At 45.5% G+C, this 25,928-nt stretch overlaps 1 protein-coding gene across 2 annotated transcripts in view; it reads left to right on the forward strand.

The window, feature by feature from the left end:
• The first annotated feature begins 2,538 nt into the window (after window positions 1–2,538).
• The window catches only part of LOC123762078 (CYFIP-related Rac1 interactor B), a 47,199-nt gene continuing 23,809 nt past the window's right edge, over window positions 2,539–25,928 (forward strand). Inside the window, exon 1 of one of the 2 annotated variants that reach the window (XM_045748358.2) lies at window positions 2,539–2,687. The gene's annotated coding sequence lies outside the window, so the exon portion shown is untranslated. Of the gene's footprint in view, window positions 2,688–6,503; window positions 6,595–25,928 lie in introns of those variants that run through there. The other variant, XM_069335884.1, reaches the window with a different exon arrangement.

Below are 25,928 nucleotides of genomic sequence, written 5' to 3' on the forward strand. Positions count from 1 at the left end.
GAAAAAAGGCCGTCCTCTTTCACCCGAGGACGGCTTCCTTCATGACCCAGCAGAAGGAAAAGTGATAATTATGTGTTAACTGATTGTTGATTGCTGGCCTTGAATTTTTGATGTGTAGAGCCTCGCTGATGTCCAGTCTTCTGTTGTTATAATTGTCGATTATTTCAGTGTTGCTTGTAAAGGTGTCTCTGGTGATGGTCTGGTTGTCAGAATTCGGCTCAAAAATCACGCTCAGGAGTCAAATTTCCGACATTTCAGATATTTTGAAAACCGCAGGGGAGTTTGGGCAAAATATGACCCATCGCCGTTTTCAGTAATTGGCATATTTTCGGTGTTAAAAGTAGTAATTTGAAAATGAAAATAGGTGCAGAGAGTCAGAATTCAGCTCAAAAATCACGCTCAGGAGTCAAATTTCCGACATTCCAGATATTTTGAAAACTGCAGGGGGGTTTGGGCAAAATATAACCCATCGCCGTTTTCAGTAATTGGCATATTTTCGGTATAAAAAGTCGTAAATTGAAAATGAAAATAGGTGCAGAGAGTCAGAATTCGGCTCAAAAATCACACTCAGGAGTCAAATTTCCGACATTTCAGATATTTTGAAAACTGCAGGGGGGTTTGGGCAAAATATGACCCATCGCCGTTTTCAGTAATTGGCATATTTTCGGTGTAAAAAGTCGTAATTTGAAAATGAAAATAGGTGCAGAGTCAGATTCTGGTCATGTGAGGGGATTATGTGCTCCTTGATGGAGCCTCTGTTGCTTGTGCATTGTTAATCGCATAGACGTTGTGGTCTTGCCTATATACTGAGATCTTTAAGGCTGATAGTCCCGTGGGCATGTGAAGGCATAGACGACGTTGGTCTCTCTTAAGACGTTCTGTTTGGTGTCTGGTTAGTTCTTTATAAGGAGGTTGGCGGTCTTCCTGTTTTTATAATATATTGATATATATTCCCCTCAAGATCTATGTATTCCCGTCAACAATGATGAGGTGCGCAGCAGAATGGTGACTATGATGAGTTGCGCTACTAAATGGTGATTGTATGGTGAAGTACGCAGAAGAATGATGACTATGGTGAGGCGTTGAAGAATTATGACTATGGTGAAGTGCGCACAATGATGATGACTACGGTGAAGTGCGCAACAGAATGGTGACGTGCGCAGCAGAAAGTTGTGTCTATGATGAAAAGTACAGCAGAATGGTGACTGTATAGTGAGGTGCTTATCTATATTTGATACTAATACAAATAATTTCCAGATATTTTAAATAATAATTACGTATAAATGTTGTGAATTACTTGTACACATAATTTTACATTATTAGGCTTGTAATTATACACATAACATTTTGCAGGTGTAAAACATGCTGTCTTATATGTGTTAATTACTAGTATATGATAAGGAATTAAATATTTATTATTTAAGAGAAATTGAGGTAAATTATTTTGTATTATATAACATTAATGATGATAAAATTAATAGCTGTGATAATATTTATTTACATAAAATAATATACTTATTCAAATAATTGGAATTATTTGAATTCAAATATAGAACATTACTAAGCAATAGTCGAGAAATAAGGTACGTATTAGGTACAATACTTACCAGGAACCGGGCCGCGGGGACGTTGAGCCCCGAAATCAACGCAAGGTAGGTAAGGAAGTTGATATCAAAGGTCCAGAATATATCGTCCTGTATATTTAGATTTATGAGTGAAATATATCACTTAAATATATCAGTTGCATTAAAGTATATTAATGAATAAATAATAGGTTAAGTTTTTCAAGTTATACAATATTGTATCTCAAATTATTTATAAGGTATCATGATCAGTGAGGTGCAGATGGTAAAGTTAATTAACTATTATTATTATTTTTTTTGAGATATATACAAGAGTTGTTACATTCTTGTACAATTTATTAAACCCTAAATAGGATCATATAAGTGAATGATTTCACCGAGGGTTAAGTTTGTGTTTAACGCGCGCAAAACCACTCTTCAATGGTTGTGTAAGCAAGTGGTCAAACAAGTCAGACTGTACTACTGTTTATGAATTAAGTATCCAAGTCTTGGGTCTCAGACTGAATATACTACTACAGCTAATAGTTTCCAGTTAGTGGGTAACTCATATTTATCCTTCCTTCTGGGATTTATTTTTGTATTAATAAATCAGTATAGTCCTTGTATATGCAGATTTAGTTTTTATCTGTATTCTATTTAAATATTTTACTTAAATACTTTAATGCAATCGTAACGTTTAGTGTAATACTGGATAAACACTAGCTAGCAACTCATGGGGATCTCGGTGACAGATGGGCCTAAGTGAAATGATGCTGAATGACGTCAGATGCGCGTCCACTCGGAGCAGACCTTTGGTGAAACGTCACCAGTAGTCTAGCCAATCATAGGCGCTAGCAGGCGCCTTCGTGACGTCATAAGCCAGCGGACCAATCGAAGGTCGGCAAGGCTTGCGCTTGAACCAAGGCGAACGAACACACGCGCGTACAGCCTCAGCACCACCACCACCACACGCACCTCAGTTGAAGTTGAACTGTTGTAGTGGGTGTTGTTGTGGCGCATTCCCCCCCCTCCCCCCCTGGCACCTGGGACCAGGATATTTATCTTTGCTTGCTCTGACATATTCAAAGATTTCTAACCTCTCTACCACCACTAGATCTTGATTAGGTGAGTACACGACATAGAAGATAGACTTAAGTTTTATCTTAGTTCATCAAAAATTCGTATGCCCGTATCTCTTGAGTAACCTGTCAGTGATATTATCACGTCAATTATGTCTCCACAAACATCAAATCACATCATATATTCAAATATGTTTGCGTTCAGTCCAACTTATATAGTCTGAACGGGAATTGAAAGCATTTCATGTATTATAATCGGAACATTTTTAATATATTTAGTGATACTGAGGTTATTTGAGGTTAGTGCTTAGATGATGAAGCTATAGGTGGTGGTGAGGGTGGTCCAGGGTGGTGAGGGTGGTCCAGGGTGGTCCAGGGTGGCCCAGGGTGGTCCAGGGTGGTGAGGGTGGTCCAGGCTGGTGAGGGTGGTCCAGGGTGGTGAGGGTGGTCCAGAGAGGTGAGGGTGGTCCAGGGTGGTGAGGGTGGTCCAGGGTTGTGAGGGTGGTCCAGGGTGGTGAGGGTGGTCCAGAGAGGTGAGGGTGGTCCAGAGTGGTGAGGGTGGTCCAGGGTGGTGAGGGTGGTCCAGGGTGGTGAGGGTGGTCCAGAGTGGTGAGGGTGGTCCAGGGTGGTGAGGGTGGTCCAGAGTGGTGAGGGTGGTCCAGGGTGGTGAGGGTGGTCCAGGGTGGTGAGGGTGGTCCAGGGTGGTGAGGGTGGTCCAGAGTGGTGAGGGTGGTTCAGGGTGGTGAGGGTAGTCCAGGGTGGTGAGGGTGGTCCAGTGTGGTGAGGATGGTCCAGAGTGGTGAGGGTGGTCCAGAGTGGTGAGGGTGGTCCAGGGTGGTCCAGAGTGGTGAGGGTGGTCCAGAGTGGAGAGGGTGGTCCAGAGTGGTGAGGGTAGTCCAGGGTGGTGAGGGTGGTCCAGTGTGGTGAGGATGGTCCAGAGTGGTGAGGGTAGTCCAGGGTGGTGAGGGTGGTCCAGAGTGGTGAGGGTGGTCCAGAGTGGTGAGGGCAGTCCAGGGTGGTGAGGGTGGTCCAGTGTGGTGAGGATGGTCCAGAGTGGTGAGGGTGGTCCAGGGTAGTGAGGGTGGTCCAGTGTGGTGAGGATGGTCCAGAGTGGTGAGGGTGGTCCAGTGTGGTGAGGATGGTCCAGAGTGGTGAGGGTAGTCCAGGGTGGTGAGGGTGGTCCAGTGTGGTGAGGATGGTCCAGAGTGGTGAGGGTAGTCCAGGGTGGTGAGGGTGGTCCAGAGTGGTGAGGGTGGTCCAGGGTGGTGAGGGTGGTCCAGAGTGGAGAGGGTGGTCCATGGTGGTGAGGGTGGTCCAGAGTGGTGAGGGTGGTCCAGAGTGGTGAGTGTGGTCCAGGGTGGTGAGGGTGGTCCCGAGTGGTGAGGGTGGTCCAGGGTGGTCCAGGGTTCTGAGGGTGGTGAGGGTGGTCCAGGGTGGTTCAGGGTGGTGAGTGTGGTCCAGGGTGGTGAGGGTGGTCCAGAGTGGTGAGGGTGGTCCAGGGTGGTGAGGGTGGTCCAGGGTGGTGAGGGTATGCCAGAGTGGTGAGGGTGATCCAGGGTGGTGAGGGTGGTCCAGGGTGGTGAGGGTATGCCAGAGTGGTGAGGGTGGTCCAGGGTGGTGAGGGTGGTCCAGGGTGGTCCAGGGTGGTGAGGGTATGCCAGAGTGGTGAGGGTGGTCCAGGGTGGTCCAGGGTGGTGAGGGTATGCCAGAGTGGTGAGGGTGGTCCAGGATGGTGAGGGTGGTCCAGAGTGGTGAGGGCGGTAAGGGTGGTCCAGGATGGTGAGGGTGGTCCATGGTGGTGATGGTGGTCCAGGGTGGTGAGGGTGGGCCAGGGTGATGAGGGTGGTCCAGAATGGTGAGTGTGGTCCAGAATGGTGAGTGTGGTCCAGGGTGGTGTTGCTGCTGCCAACGTTTCAAGGGACCAGTAATCAAACGTTCCCCACCTTGACCTAATTACGTGGCGCTGTGGTCATTGGCCCAACCACCCTCATTCCACCACCCCATTCCCCTCTATTCCACCACCACCCTCATTCCACCGCCCCATTTCACCAACCTTACCCCTCCTCCACCCGCGCCCTTCCACCGGGCTGGGGGTGGATGTGGGAATTGTTTTGTTGGGTTTGAGTGGCTTTGTTGGAGAGAGGTTCAAATTAAAAAATCAATGGATTTATGGGGCAAGGTTGAAAGCACTTATTTAGTGCGAGTGTTAGGAATAGGCCTAAGCGAAATGAGTTACACGAGGTGTTTCAAACAATAATTAGTACAGTCATAAACTCAGGTTTAACAATAAAACACCTCAAGACACACACACACACACACACACACACACACACACACACACACACACACACACACACACACACACACACACACACACACACACACCCATACACACCCATAAAAGGTTCAGAGATATGTCACTAGGCTAGTCCCAGAACTAAGAGGCATGAGTTACGAGGAAAGGCTGCGTGAAATGCACTTCAAGACACTGGAAGACAGAAGAGTAAGGGCAATAATAAAGGAATAATAAATAAAGTCAAATAATAAAGAAATTGAGAGAGAGTGTCTGAAGCTCAACCCCTTCATGTTCAATTAGGGAAGTACACTCATACTGTATCTCTTTCATTGGCTCTAGTCCCACTATGTAAGTACGAAGGTTTCACCCACAAAACCTTGGCTGCCCAACGAACGCTGCCTTAAATTAGTTACCTAGTCTGGGAAATATGAACTAAAGTCTACATGAACAAATACTCTGTTGGTTTATATTCAAATGAGATTATACAGATTAGGGTCTAACCACTTGGACTGGACGGTACTACGACGCCTCGCTTCCCGTAGGTCTGCGTTCGATCCCCAACGGTTCAAGTGGTTAGGTACCTTTCCTTCTCTCCCAGCTCCTATCCTCCCCTCATACCTCCTGATAATTATTATTAAAAAGATAAGGATCTCCGGTGAGCACTAACAAAAATAATATCTTGTGCTGACGTCACACACATTCAGACGATCTTATCGACTAAGATGCCTATTCCCCCAAGTTATGACGTCAGAGTTAAATATCTCATTAGCTCTTGCGATCATGTTGCCCAGAATAGATGAAATACAACAATACAGTGACACCGCATGATAAAACAAAGTGATGGTTTTGTCCGATAATACAATGGTGTTGTTCAATAATACAGCAATATATTGGTGTTGCTCCACAATACACTGATACAGTAATACAGCAGTACAACGGTATTGAATACTAATACAGTAACATTTTGTTGCCAAGAAATAGTGATGTTACACAGAAATGCAATGGTGTTGCATAGGTATAATAGCCTACAAGTAGCCTGAAGGTCGGCTCAGGTGCGGGATCTCTATATATATTGACTAGATTGTTTTATTGTGTACTAGGGGACGGTACCCGGCTACACCCGGGTCTCTCTCCTTCCCCCCATCTCATCTGTTTCCCTATCTTCCCACTTCAACCTTCCCCAACATTTTCCCCAAGATCTCCCCTCTCCTCCCTCTCTCCACCTTTCTTCCCCACTCCACCAACACTTCCGCCACCAAGAAAGGGAACATCGCAACAAAAACCTCACCAGCACCAGCAAGCATGACACCTACCCTCGGCAACAGAGCGCTCAAAAACCGTCCCCAAACAAAGCCACCCAACCGAGCAGACCGCGTGCATTTAAGCACCGTATTCCCAGGTTTTAGGAGTGGTGTTTACTGGGATATGGGGGAGGCTCTGGGTGCTGGGTTGTAAACAAAGCCAACTGTCGGTGGCAGGTTGCTGTTGCTCCGCCTCACAGGAAACCCGTGGCTGCTAGAGAAAATCCGGTGCGTAAAACGCGATATCGAGCTAGGCTTGTGTGTTGTAGCGAGGCCTAGCCCGAGACCACGTGACGCGCTCGCATGCTGGCCGCACTACCTCGGGGATTTGTCCTCTTTTTAAAGTGTTTTTCAAGGTTTGTGTAGTTTTTGCGGATTTGAGATAGTGCAGAGGGCACAGGCAGAGAAGGCAAGGGGGGGGGGGGGGTAAAGGAAAGAGAAGAGAGAGGAATAGAAGATATAGAAGGAGGACATTACAGCCTTGTGCAATAATATCGACATGGTTATGGTCGTGGAGTATATTCAGTTGTTTGTTTCAGTAAAGTATATTCAGTTGTTTTATTGAAGTATATTCAGTTGTTTTATTGAAGTATATTCAGTTGTTTTGAAGTATATTCAGTTGTTTTATTGAAGTATATTCAGTTGTTTTGAAGTATATTCAGTTGTTTTATTGAAGTATATTCAGTTGTTTGTTTTAGTGAAGTATATTCAGTTGTTTGTTTCAGTGAAGTATAATGAGTTTGTTTGTTTCAGTGAAGTATATTCAGTTGTTTGTTTTAGTGAAGTATATTCAGTTGTTTGCTTTCGTGGCATATTCATTCAGATGACACCAAAGAAGAATTCCTATTTTGTTGTGCACTTGAAACAACTACAAAGGCTGAAGATACTGTGGAGAAGATTTGCACTCTTTTAGGACTGAGGGACTATAGTGATAAAAACTTCCACGAGGTTTGTACAGATGGAGCAGCAGCTCAAAGGTCAAAGTCGAGTTACCGGACGAAAGTGAAAGAACTTGCTCCTCAAGCAAGGGCACTTAGTGCATGATCGACCGATATGCTCTTCCAGCCCCCTCTGCAGGAGGTGCCAGATTCTCTGATCAAAATCGTGAATTACATCAAAGTTGGTGCCCGTCTGTTTAAGTAACTCTGCAAAGATATGAACTCTGATCACAAGGTTCTTTTCTTTCTTCTACACTGCTGATAGGTGCTTGTCAAAAGGAAATAATATCATTCGTGTCTTGGAGCTGCAAAATGAAATCATGTTGTTTCTGGAAGTGAAAAGGCACATTCCCTCCTGGCTCACCTTGATGATGAAGTTTGGAAGAAACGCGTTACTTACTCAGCAGATTATTTTGATCAGGCGAATAAACTGAACCAGAAAGCTTCAGTGAAAGGAAACACACACAAAGTCTTCAGGCTTATGTACCAAACAGAAAAAATGGGGTCGGCAAGTCAATCTTGGAAATACTGCCATGTTTGAAAAACTGTACAGTGTGGTAGGGAAATCTGAAGATGAACTAGCTGAGATCCTGAAGGAGGAGATTACTGGACACCTTGAATCCCTAGACAGGAATATTAACGGTACTTTCCAGAGCTTGCAGGAGAGGAGGCAATTCTGGTACGAAACCAGTTCTCTGTTTCCCTAGATCTATTCAGCACTTCCAATATAAGTCTTCCCGGCTTGGCGCCTTCTTTTGATGATTACTTTGAGAACTTCTTGGATCTGCAGAACGACTCCCGAGCACGTGATCTGTTGATACAAAAATTGCTGACTCAATTCTGATCTGAATTGCATCAGTCGTATCAATTGTGCTTCTATTTGCTTCCACCAGTCACAATGGGACTGGATTTTCAACTCATTAAAATAAGAGCAAAGAACGGGCTAAATGTTGAGGATGACATGAGAGTGGCTTTGATAAATGCACAGAGACGACTGTCCAAGCTGCTGTACAGATGCAACCACAAGCCTCACATTAAGTCACTAAATTTGAGAAAGAAAGATGTGATGAAGGACGAGTTAAAAAAAATCCTGGTAAATTTCTCCCAAAATTATCAGTATTTCCATGATCAAAGAATATTCAATATAAACGCTTAATGGTGTGATTGTTGTAACCCATTTTATTATTAGTTTAGTTCATTTATTATGCAACCCCCATAATCATTCTGTGAGAGATAGTGAAATGGGTTACAGAGGTACATAATGGGCTCAGGGACTGAGCTCCAAAATTCATTTAGCTAAGCAAGTTACATTCTTGATGAGCTAGTTACAAAATTTTATGTATAGTGTTACATCAGCAATAGGTTCGAGACCAACCACAAGTACAGTCTCCAAGCTAAGTTACATATGTGGAGAGCTAGTGAGATCTAATTGATATTTATCCTGCATACCGCCCCCCAACCAGGGGGCTGCAGTGAAAAGGTTAGTCACCCACATTAACTACCTACAGTTAGCAAACTGGGGATATTTGGCTAAAATGCCTCGTAGTAGTTAATTTTGAATGAAATATCTACACATTTCTTGAACATTTGTTATACAGTTGTCTTTGAACTCAAGTATCTTTTCACACTCCATCACATAGTGACGGAGGGCGTGTGAATGATTTTGTTGACACAGTTTACATTAAGTCAGGTACATCACCAGGTAATGAAATTATTTATATGCAAATTGTGTGGGAGTTTACGAATGTGCGAGGGAGAGAGAAGAATGAGGCTGGGAGGGAGGAAGGGAAGGGTGGCTAGTGGTTAACTCTGTGCTCAACAGTCGTCTTCTTGACCAGTGTTTGACCACTCCAGGGGGGAAAGGTAACCTGGAGGTCAAGTTTACACGATGTGTGTGTGTGTGTGTGTGTGTGTGTAATCACCTAAGTTAGTTACAGGATGAGAGCTACGGTCATTGTGTCCCGTCTTCCCGGTACGCTTTATCATAAGACATTTTGAAACCACTGACAGTTTTGGCATCCACCGCCTTCTCACTTGTTCCAACCATCTACCACTGCTCGCGGAAGAGAACGTGTGTGTATATTCACCTAGTTGTTCTTGCGGGGGTTGAGCTTTGGCTCTTTGGTCCCGCCTCTCATCTGTCAATCTACTGGTGTACAGATTCCTGAGCTCGAGTTCCTTCATATCTACATTTAAAACTGTGTATGAAGTCAGCTTCCAAAAACATCACTTCCTAGTGCATTCCATTTACTAACTTCTCTGACACTGAAAAAGTTCTTTCTAATGTCTCTGTGGCTCATTTGGGTGGTACTCAACTTCCACCTGTGTCCCCTTGTGCGTGTACCACCCGTGTTAAATAATCCATCCTTGTCTACCCTGTCAATTCCCTTGTGTGTGTGTGTGTGTGTGTGTGTGTGTGTGTGTGTGTGTGTGTGTGTGTGTGTGTGTGTGTGTGTGTGTGTGTGTGTGTGTGTGTGTGTGTGTGTGTGCCCACTTTCCAGAACCCAAGCAAACACTCACTAGGTAAGGAGTGAAGGAAGGGATAGTGATGCTTTTATGGAGAGTAGTATCTTCAGATTCTTTCCCCGAAGGCTGCCGTGGGGATTAATTAAGACAATCTCAGCCCTGATTAATTAGACTGGCTAGCAATTTAACATTTTCCCTAAGGGCTCATCCTGGTCTAGTCCACTTGTCGGGAAATTTCAAGAACCAAAGTGACATTGACATTATCATACATACACTTAGACAACATACACATTCACGCATATATTAGATTTGTACCGTATGTAGATTCATGCGAATGCTACACGCCAGCCAAAACCGAGGATATCCCATCAGTTCATAGCCTCTACTGGACTTGCCCTGCATGGATGAGATATCAGCCCGTCCTCCCAAGATTTCCCAAACGTCAAGAAACTTTCGTACTAAAGTGCCGTTATTTTAACCTGCCAGAGGACCCAAAATAGAAAACGGAACATTATGTAAATGTCGTGAGCCGCTACCATTTTCTAGTACGAAATTATTTGGCCTTAGGTAGAGTATACGTCAAAATGCAATGTTCTATTAAGAGTTGTCTCGATTGTCTCCAACTGTCGGTAGCCTCATTGCTATATTTTTACTCTGATTTTGCAGTAAGATGTTTTCCTCAGCCCTAACAAGAATTGTTGTTGTAGGCTTGCTAGGACATTACCTCTCAATGTCTCAGTATGCTGTCTTGTCTATATTGCAGTTACTGGATCATGGACATGTCAATACACTCACCCTTTTACCCAGTCTCCTTCTTTGGACCATCTCTAGCCTACTGGACCTTCATTTTCGGTTTTCTAAAATGCATTTGAGATGCTAGAACAGAAGTTCTCTCCAGTTCATCAATATATTATAAAAGTGGTGATCATGTGAGTGATAAACTCGCATATCTTCAAGCGTTTTAGTTTCAACCATGATGTCTGTATCTTAATTTAACTGTCTGACGACTCGAGTAGGTAATGCGTTCATATCTCTGGTCGTGTTGTCGTGGCTGCGTTCAAACAGTGGTGCGTATTCAAGTATCCACTTACCGTCGGCTTTATAAATTGCATTGGCAAGTCCTTATTTAGATTCTTATCTTTGCCAGCCTTCCATATACAATCAAGTTATCCTGTTAATGTGCATGCACCTCCTGTATTAGTGATAGGAACGACTATAATTCTTTCTCTAAACGATGTATTTGCTTTCACCTATGGTGCAAATCCCTTCAGGTCTTCTATCACTTTTCCTTACTTCATTACCTTACACGTGTTTGGATTGAATTTTAAGTTATTTGTCTGCCATCTCCTGTAATTCGTCAATATCTTTCTGCAGCATGCATCAGCTCTCTTGTATTTTTACTTCATTAGTTTTGCTTCGTCTGAAAATATGGACTTTTTTCTGATCTGTGACCATATGTTTCCTGTGAGCAACTCCATTATCCTGTTTTATATCATACAAGTTATCCCAGTTTGATTCTTCATCTTTAAGACTAGCTTTTTATGATGAATAGTATCAAATGCTTTCTGCTAGACTTGGAAAATGCAGTTTTACCCAGCCTGCTTCTCTTGCTGTATCTTGGTGAGCCTAGTTTAGAACCAGGTTTGTCACAAATGATTTCTCTCTTCTAAACCCATGTTGTTCCATCATTACAAAGTTTTCCTTGGCTTCTATCGTTCTCTTCTTGATAACCTTTTTCAGTATTTTGCAAACTACAAATGTTAGTGACACTTGTCTATCGTTCAGAACAGTGTCACAGTAAAAAAAAAAAAAAGTCCATATTTGCAGACGAAGCGAAATTAAATGTTTAGTGCTTTATGTCGCCGACTTTTCATGAATATTGAAACAACATACGTATTTTCCAAGATTTACATAGTTCTTCAGTCTAGAAAATGTTATTGAAAATAATTATCAGCGGATAACAGAGTATCTTTGTGGCCTCCTTCAGCAGCCTTAATGATACCTGATCTGACCCAACTGTCTCTGTTTACATGCTTGTTATTTTATCCTTGTACATGTGTGTGAATGTGTGTGTGTGTGTGTGTGTGTGTGTGTGTGTGTGTGTGTGTGTGTGTGTGTGTGTGTGTGTGTGTGTGTGTGTGTGTGTGTGTGTGTGTGTATCTGTCTGTATTGCCAATGTGTCTTCTACAGGCGTTTGTATCCTTAGTCAATGTAATATTATTAGTAAACAGTCGAAACCATTGACAACGTTACCTTCATTCATTAGCATTGTCATAATGATTGCTGATCGTCATCATCATAATCATTGTCATCATTATTATCATCGCCATCATTATTATCATCGTCATCATTATTATCATCGTCATCATCACTACCATCATCATTTACATTTACATCCAGTCATTTAATCTTACTTTTTCGATCGTATTTAACAACATATGTTTACAAGAAAGGCTGCTACCAATATATATATATATATATATATACTCAAAATTTGTCTCTACATTCCCCTTGGACATTGTTGGCTAGTTCAACAACGCCTCGTCTGGACAATAGTGTTTACTGGAGTGAATATAATTTCGATATTGCTTTTAATAAACTAATAATATTTTAGAAATATTTGTATTAATAAATAATATTCTATTTTTTATATTTTGGGTACCAGAGCAAAGTAATTTTTTTTTTAGATTATTTGTTATTGGATTGGGTTTTATAGTTTCGCAATTGAATTAATTAATATTTTATACGATTATTTTGTCACAATAAAAATATTATATTTAACATTATTGATGATGTCTTAGTAATATTGCTTATCTTTTAGCATAGAGTTGCAGTGTATTTCTTATGAATGATGTGAAAGATTTTGCCGGAAAGATTTTGCAAGACTAAGTCTTAGAGTGATACAAACGTTTTGTGAAGAGTGGTAGTGTGTGGCAACTGTGCCTGCTGGATCGATGGGGTCTGTCTACCCACATCTCACCCCTCCCTCACCCCACCCTCACCCCACCCTCACACCCACATCCCACCCTCACAGTGTCATCCTCACACCTACACCCACGCAAATACCCCGCCCTCCCTCATCTCCCCGCCAACACAAGCCTCCTCATATCAGGGAGGAATTTGTCCAATGAACTGGTATCCTATATTGGAGGTAAAACCTCATAAAACTCCTCATCTCACACACCTACAACCCTCTTCCCTTAAATGCATCTTTCCCCTTACACGCACCCCTCAAACCTACAGCAGCACACACCCATTTCCCCTCGGGTGTCATAGCAACACCCAGCCCGTTTCAATTAATGCTGCTCCACACCCACGCTGTGTCCAGTATTACAAGTAATGTATATAACAAGGTTTTCCAGTTAATTATATGAGCTTCATCGTATAATTGCATCATGTAATGTAATATTTATGCTGTACTTTTTATTTTCTTTATTTTTTGGCTGTGTTAGTGGTGCCGGGGGATCAACGTCCCCGCGGCCCGGTCTCTGACCAGGCCTCCTGGTTTGTGGTTTGGATAACCAGGGTGTTATAAGCAGCTACTCGATGTCTGAGGTGTGAATCATAGCCCGGTTGATCAAGTATCCTAGGGGGGGCGGGGGTGTTTATCAAGTTCTCCCCTGAACACCGTTAGAGGTCCATTATTTATGCCCTTTATCTTTAGAGAGCAGCCTGTTCTCGCTAGCCTTCCCGACGTCAAGAAACTGTCGGACTAAAGTGCCTTATCCTAACCTGCCAGAGGACCCAGGAACAGAAAATGGGACATTGTCAATTTCGCGAGCTGCTGCCATTTTATAGTACGACGGTTTTTGGCCTTAGGTGAAGTATACGTCAAAATGCGACGTGCTATTAGGAGTACGGTTTGTTTCAGTTCCTGCTATGCCTCCTAGTCCGACGATAAATTTATTTACACACATTTTCTTTCCTCATTCTCTTTCCTCTCTTTTTATATTTATCTATATTGCATCGTGAATTTGTCTTTAAATTTTGTTTATTGTGTGGGTATGAAAATCAGTCAACCACTGTTATATCAAATCGTCGGCAGATATAAAAGTAGAGGTAAGCCCGGCTCCGTCAACATGCGCGGCTCCTGGCGCCTCTAGTCGCAGCACGCCTGCCAACCCCACGCCGTTGAAAAAGTTGATTTATGTGCCCATGACTCTTAGGGACACGTGTCAGACGCGATGATCTCGCATGTGACTTTTCAATTACTTGGCTTGGTCGGTAGAAGGATGAGCTCGCTTCATGCAGGTCGGCGTTCGATCCCATGACGGTCCAAGTGGCGAAGTTTGGAGTTTTTTTTATTGTTAATTAGTTAATAAATACTTATTAACATCTATATACCATTCACTGTTTATTTAAACAACTTCCAAACTAACGTAATAAAAACGTGTTAAACAGAACGTCACTTTGAATCATTGTTACCTTCCGTTTTATCAAGTACAATATGTATTATATATTTTAATAATCCAGCCACATATGTAAAGAGAGAAAAGTCAAAACGTTTCGGACACCACTTGATAGGATCCAGGGCGAAACGTTTCGTCAAACATTTACGTGTCCACTTACGAAACCTGTATATCTCTCCTCGATCATGGTGGCTTGCTCTGTATTTATTTCAGTATTATTCATTCTTGGAACTTTACAACCCAAGGTTATTATTATTATTATTATTATTATTGTATCACTGTCATAAAATATATAAAAACCACAAACATACTGAGGATTCCTCTGTACTTAGAAAAAATATTTGAGTGGCCGCAACAAAACACAATCGGATCTCGTTCCTGATTCTCCACTCTTGACTAAGTTATAGTTATAAATTGTCATCTTTTAAACCATTTCGTTGCAAATGTAGCCTAAAACGGGCCCAGTTTTTACATGTTTAAAAACAAGGCTTGACAATTTCGCTTCGCATTTTGAACGTGGAATCATAACCCAACTGAGTTGAATATTAATGAGATCCTGAGCTTTGCGTCTGTCTGTCTGGGTCGATGTTTCTCTGGAATTTGTTATACTTTCTTATTTGTCTGTTGGTGTGTATATATTTTGGTTGGTTTGTGTGTATATCTTGCCGCTTGTCTGTGTGTATAAATTGATGCTTGCTTGTCTTGTTTATGCGGATGACTTAATGTTTGCTTCTCTCTTTGCTTGTGTATATATACCTTTGATGTTTGTGTATATACCTTTGATGTTTGCATTTGTTTGATGTTTGTGAATGTACAATGATGTTTGGCTTTGATTGCTTGATGTTTGTGAATATATACAATGTCGTTTGGCTTTGATTGCTTGTGTATATTCCCAGATGTTCGCCTGTCTATGCATGTGTATAAACCATGATGTTTGTGTGGGGGAGTAGAAACAAGAACAGTGGGAGCGGGAGGACGATAATATTCTCCCTCCAGTCGCCCTCGCCTGAATTTCAGAGGTTATGGGTCACCAGGGCAACCTTTACCTGTGTGAGTGACATGCTGGGCTTACCCACTGGGAGTGGGTGAGGGGGAGGGGGGGAAGCTGGCATGGGGGAAGGGAAGGGTAGGGAAGGGAAGGGAAGGGGGATTGGGACAAAGAGGGAGGGGTGTGATTCTTTTAAACGGGGATTGTAATAAAAGTATTGTGGTTGTGATCAAGAGGAAATGTGTATGTGATAAAGGGAGTGAGAGAGAGGGCGATTGTGATGAAGGGAAAAAGGGCGGATGCTGATAAAGGGGAAAGGTGATACAAAGAGGCAAGAGCAGGGTGGTAATGATAAGCGTGACCTGAAAGCGGGGTGTTGATAAGAGTAGGGAGATACAGGAGAGAGGGTCAATTGGCCAGGAAGGAAAGATAAGATTGATGAGGAAGTTAAGACTCACGTGGAAGGTAAGTTTGATGGGGGAAGGTAAGATTGATTAGGGGATGATATGGGAGATGTATACAGAGGAAAAGGGTGAAGACAATCACGGGGACGAGTGGCGATCAAGAGGGTTGCTGAAGGGGGGAGGGTTGATGGGGGGGGGGGGGGGGCAGAGGTCCCCCCGTGACGTCATACAGGGCGCCAGGTATCGTGCTTGATGTGAGTCACTGTAGCCAGGAAGTGAGGTGGTGGCCATTGTGTATACTGGGGGCTACAGTAGTGGTGAAGGGGGCTACAGTAGTGGTGAAGGGGGCTACAGTAGTGGTGAAGGGAGGGGGGCTACAGTAGTGGTGAAGGGGGCTACAGTAGTGGTGAAGGGGGGGCTACAGTAGTGGTGAAGGGGGCTACAGTAGTGGTGAAGGGGGCTACAGTAGTGGTGAAGGGGGGGCTACAGTAGTGGTGAAGGGGGCTACAGTAGTGGTGAAGGGGGCTACAGTAGTGGTGAAGGGGGGGGCTACAGTAGTGGTGAAGGGGGGGCTACAGTAGTGGTGAAGGGGGGGGCTACAGTAGTGGTGAAGGGGGGCTATGTTCCCTTGTTCACGCAGCACCCACGCTCGTCTGTTTCAGTGATCATTTTGTATGTAGTAATCATGTCTCCCCAAACACTTCTATCATCGTGTGAGAGGTTGGGTGGAAGAGGGGGTTATTTAAGCCTTCCCCCTCACTATGCTGACAAAAAACCTTTGTTGTCATGGCTGTGTGTGTGTGTGTTGAAGGGGGGGGAGTGCTGGAGGAAGTACCAGGTGGAGTCATATGTGTGGCCGGTGACTCACATTCACTGAGTCATGTGTGTGTGGTGTTAAATTATCAACTTCAAAAGTACTGGTATAAAAAAAAATCCATTAAACGTTATCATTTCGCGTTACTTTATTAACTAGTAAACACGTGTTTGTGAATTAGTGTTGTTAGGCTGCAATAATCCTTCAGGAAGCAACATTGGCTGCAACTGCTTCACTACTCCGAGGTGTAATATATATATTCTCTCTAGTGGCTCAGTTCAACGATCATTCACCTTAGTCAAGACCACCTAACTGTCGCCTGCATGCACTTCCTTCCGCTCTCCCTCCCTTTCTCTCTCTCTCCCTCCCTCCCCCTCTCATTCTCCTTTCCCTCTCCCAGTTTCCCTCGTGCCCGCCGACCTCGTTCGTTGTGACTGATCTGGTTGGGAAAACTGTCACCCCGTAACATTTACCGGGGTAAAAGTTCAGGCAGTAACCAGCCCCATCAAAAGGGACAAGTTTCACTCACCTCTGTGTTGCCGCCTCGCTTGCTGCCGCTCTGCTTGGTCCAGGTATTGGCTTTACGCTGTCTGTCTGTGTCTATCTGTCTGTCTGTCTGCCTGTGTCTGTCTGTCTGCCTGTGTCTGTCTGTCTGCCTGTGTCTGTGTCTGTCTGTCTGATTCTCTCTCTCTCTCTCTCTCTCTCTCTCTCTCTCTCTCTCTCTCTCTCTCTCTCTCTCTCTCTCTCTCTCTCTCTCTCTCTCTCTCTCTCTCTCTCTCTCTCTCTCTCTCTCTCTAGCACAATTCCTTTATTATTTCCCCTAGACAAGGGTGAAACTGTTGGCAAGGTCACCCATCCAGTGCTAGTCTCAACCACACTGACCAACCAAAGGATGAGCACATCAACTGTACGACGCAATTGAGAACACTATCAAAGGCATCTGGTGTAGTGATAACTCAATGTTGGGTGAAATGTTTACGTTTATAAGACGTTCGTCAGACGTCTACGTTTATGAAGCCCCCCTCAAAGGTGAGAGTAGTACCCATCCCTCTACTGTTCACAGCCAATTATATTTAACTCCACTGATCGAGTGATTGATGTGGATTATATTTGATTGATGATTGATGAAGATTAAGCCACGCAAAAGATGGCACGGGCATGGATAGCCCGTAAGTGGTGGCCCTTTTGAGCCATTACCAGTATCAAGAGCTGATACTGGAGATCTGTGGAGGTGCGACTGCACCCTGCGTGACGGGAGATGTCTCCCGTGGATTATATTTGCTCGCAGAGTTAAATTATAGTCGTTTTTAAGATAAGGTGCAATGTTCTCACACGCCAGGAATCAAAATAGGGGGGGAAAGGGACGGTTGGCATATAGCCTGGTATAACCACTCTTGTATTTATAATACCAACTCCTGAAAACTTGTAACCGGTTCCAGCTTGACTGAGTATTATCTTAGTGGCAGTTTACAGCAAGAGAGGTGTGATGGTGAGAGGCGTGAAGGTTGGTTGGTGCTCGTGGCGTTATCACTATCAGAGGAAAAGGCTGAGAGGGGGGGGGGAGGCTAGGCTCCAGGGGTGCTAGGGAGCCTCTGTTGTATTGTATTGTATTGTACTGTACGTCCAGTGTATGTGTTGGTGTCTGGTGTGTGTTACACCTGCACGCAGGCGTCAGTGTGTTTACCTTGCGTGTTATTATTTCAGTAGAGGCTTTATATGGGTTCAGTTGGCGGGGGTATTTGTGGTCTAGATGACGGCGCGCGGCAACTGTTTAATGGCCGGGAGCTCTGTGGGTAAACTTATGTACTCAGATACGGGGAAGCCTTCCTTCTCTTATACGTCTGTAAGACTTATATATAAGTCTTATACGTGTGGACTTACTATTTGTCACCACAATCTATTAGCTCTTGGACCCCCCCGCCTTTCTAACCAATCTAGTTTTCTCTGTTATATCTACTATATATATATTTCTCTACCACACACACACAGGAAGCAGCCTATAGCAGCTGTCTAACTCCCAGATACCTATTTACTGCTAGGTGAACAGGGGGCATTAGGGTGAAAGAAACTCTGCCCATTTGTTCCTGTAGGACTTCGACTCTCGACCGCTGTCCAATCAGCCGTGAGGCCCTCCTCTGTGTGTGTGTGTGTGTGTGTGTGTGTGTGTGTGTGTGTGTGTGTGTGTGTGTGTGTGTGTGTGTGTGTGTGTGTGCGTGTGTGTGTGTGTGCGTGCGCGCTCCCGTGAAGGCGGTCTTAATGTTTCATAATATTCAACACACTGTAGATGTTATGCGGTTTACATTGACTTTGGAGGATTGGCCTAGATTGGTGTCTTGTAGGATAGGCCTAGTGTGATGTCTTGTATGATAGGCCTAGTGTGATGTCTTGTAGGATAGACCTAGTGTGATGTCTTGTAGGATAGACCTAGTGTGATTGATGTCTTGTAGGATAGGCGTGATGCGATGTCTACTCTCTAAGTTGGGCTTGCAGAGTCGAGTTCTTTCATGTACCCAAAAGTTTTAGCTCCTGGTTCCCGCCTATCAACATTCCATCGACAGTTTCCTAAGCATTTTGAGCTTCTTCTGTCATATCTACACTTGAAATTATCTGTGGACTTTGCATCTACCACGTCACCCTTTTGTTCAATCAAATTCTTTACAATTGACACTGATTGGCTATTGTGTAACGTCCTTTTGGTTCATCAAGTGAGTTCTTGAGGTTATGTTGAGATGATTTCGGGGCTTTAGTGTCCCCGCGGCCCGGTCCTCGATCAGGCCTCCACCCCCAGGAAGCAACCCGTGACAGCTGACTAACACCCAGGTACCTATTTTACTGCTAGGTAACAGAGACATAGGGTAAAAGAAACTTTGCCCATTGTTTCTCGGCGGCGCCTGGGATCGAACCCAGGACCACAGGATCACAAGTCTAGCGTGCTGTCCGCTCGGCCGAGTACTTAGATTTTGTATTTATTTATATATACAAGAGTTGTTACATTCTTGTAAGGCCACTAGCACGCGTAGCGTTTTGGGCAGGTTCTTAATCCTAATTTCCCCCGGAATACGACCCGCCAAATCGTTTAACAACCAGGTACCCATTCACTGCTGGGTGAACAGAGGCTACAGTTAAGGACTGGCGCCAAGTAAATCCTCCCCGGAAAGGATTCGAACCCAGGCCAAAGCTCTTGCTAAACGCCAGGCGAGTGTATTTCCACTTCGCCACGGAGACTGCCAAAATCCCCGTGTGTTCCATCCTGTTAATTTTCCGTGAATATTTTGTATATGGTGATCAGGTCTCTTGTTTTTCTTCTTATATATCATATATCGGATACAGGGTTTATATATAGACTTGTCGACGAGAGATAAATCAACAGTGCTCAACGTGTTTCAGAATTTGTTTATATATAGTATACAGTTCTTATGTCATTTGACCTTGCATATGCTGCTGATGATATCCGGTTGATATGTGCTTCAGGAGACTGATCCCCTTCCCGTGACTCCAGGAGAGCTTCCCTCTCACTGGTTCCGTAATATCTGGCCCTCTGTCCCAGCACATATCTACATTAAACTCCACTTACTAGGCCATACTTGCAGTCTCTCCAGCTCTTCTTGGCATTCTCCCATTCTTTGTTTATCCCGCTCGGAGAATATACTCATTATATATACCAGGAATAAGAGGCGCATGCGCGTGTGTGTAATTAGACACATTACACACGATTACACACGACACACACACACACACATTAGTGTGTGTGTGTGTGTGTCGTCCCTTCACCTTCTAGTGTGTGGTCTGGTCAACTTACTTTAGCCACGTTATTGTGACTCATCGCCTGCATGTGGTGTAATTACCTAAGTGTAGTTACAGGATGAGAGTTACGCTCGTGGTGTCCAGTCTACCCAGCACTCTTTGTCATATAACGCTTTGAAACTACTGACTGTGTAAGGAAGGAGGAGTGTGGTTGGGTTGATCGATCACTGGAGGCTGGTGGGGGGGGGGAGAGGGGGAAGGAAGCATCACAACATTGCCTGAGCACCGGTGACAGGCGCGGTGATGTGTGTGCCGTTACTGCTATAATGTCAACCTCCTGTTGACAGTGGTGGTGCTTACCTGGTTGTGCTTACCTGGCTGAACAAATCCACAAGGGCCGTGACGAGGATTCGAACCTGCGTCCGGGAGCATCCCAGACACTGCCTTAATCGACTGAGCAAATCCCTTGTGGATTTGTTCATTTGATGCATCACGTTATTGTGATCTCTGTGTGTTACCTGGCTGAGTGTACCAGGGCTGGGGGACAGGGGGGGCCAGATTCACGAAGCAGTTACGCAAGTACTTACGAACGTGTACATCTTTCCTCAATCTTTGACGGGTTTGGTTATAGTTATAAAATAGTTTACAAATATGAAAACCTCCCAATACTCTGTTACTGTTATAAACAGCCTCCTGGTGCTTCCGAGCTCATTAACTGTTTAATAATTGTAAACAAAGCCGCCAAATTTTGAGAAAAGATGTACATGTTCGTAAGTGCTTGCGTAACTGCTTCGTGAATCTGGCCCCAGAGCTTTAGTCTCCCCCCTTGGTGTTCGTAGTGCTTGTGTGCTGCGTGGAGCGAGAGCTAGCTCTTGGACCTCGCCTTCCTGTTGTAAGTATTAAGCTAATTCATCTTGCGTAATTCGGCCTTCAGCTCCTGGGCCCGCATATTTTATTTCAATGGACTGTCATACTTTTTTCTTTTCATATTGCCACACTGTTTTGTGGCATATATTTATATGGCATATATCATATTTCTTCTTTACTTGCGTAATGCTAGGAAGCTTTGGGTAATTAGACGGACCGTCCTGTTCTCACCTAATTGTACTTGCGGGGGTTGAGCTTGTTTCTTTGGTCCCGCCTCTCAACTGTCAATCAACTGATGACGTGTCCACTACCGCATGTGGGCGGTAGTGAACCCCCATACCCATTCTATACCCCTATACCCATCTCTATACCCGACCGGGGGAGCCGAGCGGACAGCACGCTGGACTTGTGATTATGTGGTCCCGGGTTCGATCCCGGGCGCCGGCGAGAAACAATGGGCAGAGTTTCTTTCATCCTATGGCCCTGTTACCTAGCAGTAAAATAGGTACCTGGGTGTTAGTCAGCTGTCACGGGCTGCTTCCTGGGGGTGGAGGCCTAGTCGAGGACCGGGTCGCGGGGACACTAAAGCCCCGAAATCATCTCAAGATAACCTTAAGAAGATCCTGTGGGTGGTAGTGGACCCCCCCTCCCCATACTCATCCTGTGGGCGGTAGTGGTAAACCAACATTAGGCTCAGGAACCGAACCCCAAAATTCATTTGGGAATGCAAGTGACAGTGGTGGCGACGTTGGGTGAGTCGCAGCCAGCCTGGCGAACCCCCACAGTCTGCTTGGTCACATGCCAGGGTGGGCCACTCCATCAAGGCTCGAACTATTGAATTAACTTTTGATACTCGGTGTATCCATACCATTTATTCGCCGGCGGTTTACTGAGGAAGTTCATCCCAGCATCTTTGTGACTCATCTGGACGCCTTCTTGCAAGATTTGCTTCCCCGACCGTATCCCTTCTTAATCCTCTTGACCTCACTTCTTTGTTCACTATGTGTACTTCTTGATAGTCGTAGAGGTCAGCAGCCTGTCTCCTCTCACCTAATGCGCCATATTTCCTACAGAATTGATTAATACGTTAGAAATGCGGCTTATTAGTACACATTAAAGCACAGTAATGAGGACCAAACCACTCACCAGAAGATGAGACGACGTCGTTTCGGTCCATCTTGGACCATTGTCAAGTCGATAGTCCAGGACGGACCGAAACGTCGTCGTCCCTTCACTTTCTAGTGTGTGGTTTGGTCATCAAATCATCAGCCACGTTATTGTGACTCATCGACTGCGATAGGTTAGGGGGGTTGCTTGGGTTCGTATGTTTCTGGTGAGGCTAAACAGCTGCATTTGTTTACGGAGAACTCAGATGGTAATCATTTGGGTTCTTGCATCATGCTCATCGTCGACCTTTGGACACTATGGCTGCATACTGAAGATTGAGTCTCACATACGTGTACAGGGCTCGGAGAATCTCCTCTCCTATCGCTCTAAAAGATTACATTGGCATGACTGAGGTGGTACCGGGCGCTGCTCCCTGGCCTCAGGTAAGGTCACAGCCACTGAAACCAAAGGAGTTCCACCGCCACACTGTGTCAGAGTAAACTCACCAAGGGTACTAGTACCAACAGTACTAGTAGTACCAACAGTACTAGTACCCTTATACTAGTACTAGATACTGTACTAGTATCTCCAGCAGCTCCCAACTTTCTGGGAATGTAGGCGGGATATCCACAATAATTGCCACACAAGCAGGACATGGTGGCTTGCTGCATTAACCAGCCGCTCCGTAAAAAAAAAAAGGCAAAACAGTTGCCTTTTTTACGGAGTGGCAGGTGGCGAGAACGGGCTGGCCTAGTGCTGTCAACTGGGGGTACTGTATCAAAGGCTCTCTGGCAGTCGATAAAAGTGCAGTCTGTCCACTAAGTTGCTTGTGGCAATGTTTCCAGCTGAAGGTGTCTTGGGATATGGAGTGAGTGCGTGTGTGTGCACGCTATCGACCACGCCCTGGAGGGAGGGGGGGAGGGGGGAGGGAAAGATAAAGGCAAGGTGAGTCCATAACTGCAATAGTTGTGTCCACGGGCTGCATCCAGGCACATCCTACCCCTCCCCATCCCTTCCTATCCCATCTCCCCCTCCCTTTATTCTGTCCCTTCTTCATTCCTTCCATCCGCTCTTACTCCCACCCCCCTTCTCCTTCTTCTATCCCTTCTCCATCTCTCTCTTCTATCCCTACTCCCTCTCCCACTCCTTCTATCCCTTCTCCCTCCTTCACTTACCTTACGCCGTATTTTTTTACGAAATGGACCAATTTGTAAAAAAATCGAATTAGCCACAAATAAAGCAGCGTAATATAGACGTTTTGTACCCGTCGGTCTCGCGAGGTTGGGTCGGTTCCTTTTGTTCGCACGTTTCTGCCTGGGCAAAACAGTTGCATTTTGCACGGAGTTGCAAATCGAGTGCTGAAAGGGTCACGCATGTCTAGGTGGGTGGACCCAGCAGTGTAGATCATGTTGGTGATATTGTAGACAAGGTGTAGTGTGTGGCAGGTGGCGCCAGGTGGCGCCAGTCTCCCCTACTACCTGGCACCCACCTGTCGCACTCCACCCTACCACCCCACCCCTTCCACACACATCCCTCTTCTACACTCCACCCCCCTTCCACACACCTCGCACATACACCCCTTCCACAGGTATAGATTTTGAGTTTTCGTCCATTTGGCTCCATTTCGCCCAGTGTCCAGTGTTGTGCTTCTCTAGGAGAGTGATGAGCGTCGGGGCTGCGAAATAGAGAATGAATGCGGATTCGATGATTGTGAAGTGTCTGGACAATGTTGTGTGGCGCGCTTGTGTCCGGACATGGCCGTCATGAAGGTTAGCCGGCGGTTCTCTCCTTCGTGTATCTTATTTGCTTGTCGAAGCAAATAAGATACACGAAACTTCTCAAATAAGAAGTTCAAAACTTCTCCTTTTGAAGACCCATATTCCAAGGGGGTGTGGTGCAGCTTGCTGGTCGGTCCTTGCCGCCAGGAACCTCCAGCATTACCCAGTTCCGTGTGTGAGGAACTGGGTAATGGTGAAGGGGTGAGGTGTGGTGAGGGGTGAGGTAAGGTGTGGTGAGGGGTGAGGTAAGGGGAGGGGAGGGGTGAGGTATGGGAGGACGGAAAGCAAATAGCAGTAAAACATCGCCGTCGCCGAGGGCCAGAGTTATGACCCCAAGGTGTGTGCACCTGCCGGAGTTCCCTTCCCTAGCTCCATCTTCCCTCCCTTCTCCTTCCCTCCCTCCGTCTTCCCTCCCTCTTCCATCTACCCCCCCCCCCCCCGCCTTCCCTGTCCTTCCGGTGCTAGACGCACTTCATAATTTCCCTGTCTTCCAAATTGTGTGTACACACCTGTCTGTGTGTGCTTCCGAAGAGCCAGGTGTAGCTCTTATGTTCTTTAGGAATAGTATTAGATTTAGAAAAGATTAGATTTAGAAAAGATTAGATTTAGGAAAGACTTGGCTAAATACTGGTTCAGTAACAGGGTTGTTGATTTGTGGAACCAATTGCCGCGTAACGTGGTGGATGTGGGGTCCCTCGATTGTTTCAAGCGCGGGTTGGACAAGTATATGAGTGGGATTGGGTGGTTAGAGATAGGAGCTGCCTCGTATGGGCCAATAGGCCTTCTGCAGTTACCTTTGTTCTTATGTTCTTATGTTCCTGTTCATCCATTAATGAGGCGGCGGGATGAATTGTTACCTCCATGAATGGTCTAGTATTTACATTGTAATCCGTGAATGGAATTTGTCTACACCGCGTCCTCTATTTTGTCACCCATTCACTGTTCTGTGTCCACGTGGTCCCCTCGTCCTGGTCCCACCCCTTGTGTGACTTCCTCGTCCTGGTAGTAGTTTACTCCCAGTATACCTGAGGGGGGGGTGTATACCTGGTGCAGCGGCATCCGGGTGTAGTGTTTCAGTGTTTGTTTATAGGTAAACACAGGAGATGGAGAGGAACAACAGTGGCAGCATTCACGCGCCATGCTCGCTCCCCCTTCGTACACTAACCTCGTACACTGGTGCCTGCAGACACGTGATGTGTGTACACTCACACGTGCTGCACACACGTTAATCCTCTAACCACGTTAGAGGATATAACATTTACGTGAGAAAATGTTTTTGGAGTAAGGCAGCTGGATGGAGCCAGCGTCCTGGGTTCCCCCGGACACGCTGCGTACCTCAGGACCCCGGGGCACACCTGTGGTGACCCAGGACACTGGTTCACGGTCTAGCACACACCTGCGGTGACCCAGGACGCTGGTTCACGGTCCAGCACACACCTGTGGTGACCCAGGACGCTGGTTCACGGTCCAGCACACACCTGTGGTGACCCAGGACGCTGGTTCACGGTCCAGCCCACACCTGTGGTGACCCAGGACGCTGGTTCACGGTCCAGCACACACCTGTGGTGACCCAGGACGCTGGTTCACGGTCCAGCACACACCTGTGGTGACCCAGGACGCTGGTTCACGGTCCAGCACACACCTGCGGTGACCCAGGACGCTGGTTCACGGTCCAGCACACACCTGTGGTGACCCAGGACGCTGGTTCACGGTCCAGTACACACCTGTGGTGACCCAGGACGCTGGTTCACGGTCCAGCACACACCTGTGGTGACCCAGGACGCTGCTTCACGGTCCAGTACACACCTGTGGTGACCCAGGACGCTGGTTCACGGTCCAGCACACACCTGTGGTGACCCTGGACGCTGGTTCACGGTCCAGCACACACCTGTGGTGACCCAGGACGCTGGTTCACGGTCCAGCACACACCTGTGGTGACCCAGGACGCTGGTTCACGGTCCAGCACACACCTGTGGTGACCCAGGACGCTGGTTCACGGTCCAGCACACACCTGCTGGTTCCATCAAACCCTCACATTGTTATTTCATCTTGTAAAATTTACATATTCAAAAGCGCGCTCAAAATCGCGTCTCGTATTTCCTAGAAATACACGTATAACGTAAACTTATAAAATCTGGGCATTGAACAGCAAAACGGAAAGGAAAACAACATTTA

The sequence above is a fragment of the Procambarus clarkii genome, chromosome 34, assembly GCF_040958095.1.
Source record: "Procambarus clarkii isolate CNS0578487 chromosome 34, FALCON_Pclarkii_2.0, whole genome shotgun sequence".
Taxonomy (NCBI): Eukaryota; Metazoa; Arthropoda; class Malacostraca; order Decapoda; family Cambaridae; genus Procambarus; species Procambarus clarkii.